The following is a 5,714-nucleotide window of genomic DNA, read 5'->3' as shown; positions in this document are numbered from 1 at the left end:
AGTCATTCAAACCCTATTTATCTCTCTTTCCTCACCTTTAAAACTGGAGCAATAACAATACCTACTTCACAGGGTTGTTGTGAGAACCAAATAAGATAATATTTACAAAGTGTAGTACAGTGCTTGGCATATAATAGATGCTGTATAAATGCATTTTCCCTTCTCTCCACTAATATACGTGCTAGTTATTAATAACTTTAGTATCAATTCCTAGTTGTTCTGTCATGTGTGTGTTCATTTGTATGTGTATACAAACACACATATATATTTAAAAATGCAAATTATTGTAATTAGCATGTGGCAGCCCACTTATGATTTCTACAAAGATGAAACAAAGTACTCTAAGACTAAGTGAGTGATACACTACTGTGGCCAGTCCTTTCAAGCTATAAAGGCTTAAAGTGGTACCTGGGAATGATCTACATAGTTGTCTGATGCCTAAAGGACAACTTAGCTTAGTTCAGACATTGCAATTCACAAATGGACGATCAGTGAGACAATAAACATGTATTAAGTACCTACTATATGTCCAGCACCATGATAAGCAGAGAGAATACAAAGAAAGGTAAAATACAGTGCTCACCATCAAGGAGTCCATAATCTCCATGCAAATAACATGCAACTATCAGTTTATAAACAAGTTATATTCCAGGTAGTTTAGAGATAATCCAAAGATAGAAGTCACTGAAATCTATGGATCACTAAAATTGAATCAATGGATTAAGAAAAGCCTCCTGTGCGTGAAATTTTAGCTCAAACTTGAAGACTAACCCCCAAATTGGTGATTTCTGTGGGACCCAAAAAAACATACAGTGAATAAAAGGACCGATATCACTGCTTGTGGACACCTTCTTTTTCCACAGTGGCAGTGGTGGAGAATTGTCAAAGGGACAGGTGGTGGGAAGGAAACAAATTTAGAGGTCATCCATTTACTGTTAAGTGAGACACCAGTGGTCTTTTGGACTAACAGTTCTCGCATCTATGCAACAGGTGTCCATAGGCAACTGTTCCTACTGAGAAACTGGTGACTTCAGTCTATTCCATAAACCTTAAAACTGCAATGATTCCAGGACTAAGCAGGATCCCAATGCATTTTTGGCCAACTTTCTTTGATCCTCTCCTCCCTTCTCACAATTTTTAAACGTTCCTTTTATTTTATTCCTACTTCTCCTTTATTCTTCTTTCCTCTCTTCTTTATCAGAATGAAGCATATTCGTAAGCAAAGATCTAGTTCTCCAAACCTGGCCAACAATAATCTTCCCTCTCATGTTGATTTTTGGGCAGAGAATAAGGCATTTCCCTTTCCTGAAGTGGAAAATGTCACTTTGGGGGTAGCTAAATTTGTAGTAGATTAAACAAAGTGAGCAGTAATAGATGAGTTACTCTCTCCCTTTTCTGTGAGAAAATCGATGAGTGGATTTTGAGGACCTAGAGTAACTGCTATGACAACTACCTAGATATTCTTTTCACCTTAATTGCTATTTCTAGCCCACACAGAAGATAGGTTTCTGACCAAGTTTTATGTCTTGGAGTCATTCATCATACAGAGTGGATTTTTCTGATGATTACTCTTTTGTTGCAGGTGTATGACATCACTCTCAAATGACATCCATGGAGAACAGATCTGAAGTGAATGAGTTCATTCTTATAGGATTAACGGATGTTCCAGAGCTTCACGTCCCTCTCTTCATAATGTTCACCATCATCTACGTCATCACCTTGATAGGGAACCTGGGGATAATATCTCCGATCTCCAGCGAATCCTGCCTCCGCACCCCCATGTACTTTTTCCTCAGTAACCTCTCTCTGGTGGATTTTGGCTACTCCTCAGCTGTTACTCCCAAGGTGATGGCAGGGCTCCTGACACGGAGCAAGGTTATATCCTATAATGGATGTGCTACACAGCTTTTCTTCTTTACGTCTTTTGTTACTACTGAAAGTTTCCTCTTAGCCTCCATTGCCTATGATCACCATGCTGCCATTTGTAAACCCTTATATTATACCACCACCATGACATCAACAGTATGTGCTCATATGGCCAGTGGGGCTTACATCTATGGCTTTCTGGTCTCTTCCTTAGTCACAGGTAACACATTTAGCCTTTTCTTTTGTAGGTCCAACATAGTCCATCATTTTTTTCTGTGATATTCTCCCTCTTCAAGTTCTCTCTTGCTCTGACATTCACATCAGTGAATTAGTATTCTCTATGTTAGGGTCACTAAATACCTTCTTTACATTCTTTGTCATCTTTACCTCTTACCTGTCAATCTTCACCACCATCCTAAATATTCATCCTACAGAAGGCGACCAGAAAGCCTTCTCCACCTGTGCTTCCCATCTCAGAGCAGTGTCCATATTTTATGGGACAATCACATTCATGTACTTCCAACCCAGCTCCAGGCATTCCATGGACTCAGACAAAATAGTGTCAGTGTTCTACTCCATGGTCATCCCTATGTTGAACCCTCTGGTCTATAGTCTTAGGAACAAAGATGTCAGGAAAGCTTTTAGGAAAGCTGTGAGGGAACGACGATTTCAATTGCATCAAATATTTTTTAGAGAGAAAATCCAATCTGCATCTTCCCCATTCTGAGACCTAGCCCCCAAACCATGCTATTTTTCTTATGCACAGAGAAGTATATAATCCAAACTTTTTCAAAGATAACATATGTAGTAGAAAGTGTCATAAATTTGGAGGTAGGAGAGACTTGAATTTATATTGTCTTAGACACTTTAATGCTGTATAACCCTAGCAAGTCCCGCTCTCAATTCCCTCATATTTAAAAGGCCTTAATAGCATCCTCACTCTTAAAAGATTGTTATATGGAATGAATAATATGTGTGTGTGTTGTCTTCTTGTGATTGTTCAGTTCTGTCTGACTCTTTGTGATCCCATTTTCGAATTTTCTTGGCAAACATACTGGAGTGGTTTTCTATTTCCTTCTCCAACTCATTTCACAGATAAGAAACTGAGGCAAACAGGGTTAAGAGACTTGTGCAGGGTCATATAGCCAGTAAGTGTCTAAGACTCTATTTGTATTCGTGAAGATGGTTCCTCTTGATTCCAAGCTTAGTGGTCCATCCATGATGCCACCTAGACCTGTGTGCTCGCTCACACACGCACACACACACACACACACGCACACACGCATTTAAGTTCAAGACAGCAATTGTAGTAACTTTCCTAGAAAGTAGAAGAACAGTAACATAATTTGAACAGTTTGTTCAAGTTTATTCAAGAGCAAAGCCACTGAGTTGATTGGAAGATATAGCTTTGATGTTAATGGCATTGCTTACGCAGTAGCCCCTGAAGCACAGATGAGCTGGTAAATGCATAAGAACCAGCTCTCCTGAAAAAAATGTATATGTGATCTTTATTTTAAACCTATTTTTAACCTATTATATTCTCCATCACTTTCTGAAAACTAGATTATAAACAAAACAACACATTAAGTCATGATTTGTAGCATTTATTAATTTTTACAGTCCAGGTGCTCAAACTCAAATTGTAATTATCTCTTTATGAGCCACTTGGAGCTGGCTCCAGAGCACCACTGCAGTATGGCTACCTTTAGGAAGGAATATAAACCATAGGATGGTCCTAAAGGCCTGGAAAGGCCTTTGATCCTGAGTGAGAGACATATTTCATTGTAACATCAATGTAATATCCTGATGTCAACTTCAACATCAATTTTATTCTAGCTAATAGGTTCTTTTGCTGCTTTATATGTTTCCATGTCTGAATAGGGGTTCCTGTGAAGTTATGTTTTGTTTTACTTTTTAAATCTTTTGATTTGTCTGTAGAATTGACACTAAATCACTATAAGGAAGGAATAGTTTGTCTGTAAAAGAACAGTGGGTATTAGTGGGCTACTAGTATAATGTCAGTCAGCGGTGTACTTGAAAGCAAAAATGCTAATGCCATACATGACCACATTGAAAAACCATTTGTCCCAAAAGAGGGAGGTGCTGGTACTGTTATCCTCTGCCCTTTTCGGAGTGTTGGTTGTCGTCCAGTTGTTCAGTTGTGTCCAACTCTATGCAAACCTATGGTCAGTGTTTGTAAGTATTTTTTTTCTTTCGCAAAGCACCAAAGTAGTTCACCATTTTCTCTTCCATTGTGTTCCCATTTTACAGATGAGGAGCTAAGGCATATAGAGAGAGGTTAAGTGAATTGCCCAGTGCTGCATTGTTAGTCAAGGTCAAGACTGGATTTGACCTCAGATCTTCTTGACTGCAGAACCAGTGCTTAATCCATTATAGCACCTAGCTGTCTCCTTTCAGAGTACACCCGAATATTTTCTTCAGTCCTGGTGGTCACATTTTAGGAAGGATGTTGATACATGGAGCATGTAAAGATGAGATTTATGGAAGATGATTCCATATAGGAAAAAATTAAAGAAATGACTATGTTTCTTTTGGTGAATAAAAAATGTCAGTGTGCATGGGTGAAGTATTTGAAGATGTGTCTCATGGGAGAAAGATTAGGCACATTTTGCTGTGCCCTACCAGGCAGAACAAGGAATAATGGCTGGAATGTTCAGAAGCACATTTTGACTTGAAGCATGGAAAAGTTTTCCTAACAAAGGGAACACTTCATTGTAGGTCTTCAGGTGAGTTTTCCATTTATTGGGTGTTATACATAGTGAATTTGAAGTTTCATGAGCAATCATCATTTTAAAATTATACTATGTTATGGAAATGCTTGTTTTATTCCATAAATGAAAAATTAAAAGAAAAAAAATCTTGCCTTTGGGATTTCCTTCCACTGATATTCTGTACAGCTTGTGTGCACATTGTAATTTGCTTATCTCCCATTTAGAATATGAGCTTCTACAGTGCAGAGATCTAAGTTTTGCCTTTTTATATTCCCAGATACTTAGCACAGTGCCTGTCATACAGCAAGTGATTAATAAATGCTTATGGACTTTAACTCTGAAATTTACTAGCTGTTTCCCCGTGGGTAAGTACCCTCACCTGTCTGAGCCCCTGCTTGCTCCTGCAGAAATGTGCATAACAACACGTATGAACTTATCTCACAGGCTTGTTCTCATGAGTAAATGAGTTGATGGTCAATACGGTGTTTGCTGACGTACTACTGCACGGAAAATGCCAGGAGCAGAACAGGGGTCTGTACAAAATGTCCACTGATTTCACCAAGGCCTTTGATGCTGTTGGTCATGAGGGCCTGTGGAAACGTTTGTCAAAATGTGGTTGCCTGGAGAAGTTCATCAGCATTGTATGTCAGCTTCATGATAGTATGCTTCCACAGGCTGTAGATAATGGATGATGCTCTTTTGTTTTCCCAGTCCCCAATACAGTAAAGCAGGGCTTCACTTGCTCTGTTGCCTTGCTCTGATGCATTTTAGCTTTCAGCAATGTTGTCAGGCATCTTTAATGAGGACAAAATGGTCATCAGGGTCAGCTACCTCACTGATGATTAATTATCTAATGTGAAAATCTACGAAGCCAAGGCTAAAGTGGAGGGAGGTTTCCTGCATGATTTTTTGTTGCCAGATGATTGTGCACTCAATGCAGCTTCTGAAGCTGAGATGCACCAAAGTATGGATTGAATCTCTGCTGCTTGTGCTAATTTTGGCCTAGCGATCAACACCAAGAAAACACAGATTCTCCACTAGACAGCATCATATCAACCATATGTGGAACCATTGATTACAGAAAATGGAGAAATACTGATTACTGTGGATAAGTTT

General features: G+C 38.9%; 1 pseudogene; it reads left to right on the top strand.

Annotated features, from left to right (window-relative positions):
- Positions 1–1,611: 1,611 nt before the first annotated feature.
- On the top strand, positions 1,612–5,017 carry LOC114042655 (annotated as a pseudogene).
- Positions 5,018–5,714: the final 697 nt, after the last annotated feature.

Source organism: Vombatus ursinus, unplaced genomic scaffold (assembly GCF_900497805.2).
Source record: "Vombatus ursinus unplaced genomic scaffold, bare-nosed wombat genome assembly UNPS02014662.1, whole genome shotgun sequence".
NCBI classification, from domain to species: Eukaryota; Metazoa; Chordata; class Mammalia; order Diprotodontia; family Vombatidae; genus Vombatus; species Vombatus ursinus.
Note: the sequence above shows the minus strand (reverse complement) of the source record. Positions and strands in the feature narration are given on the sequence as shown.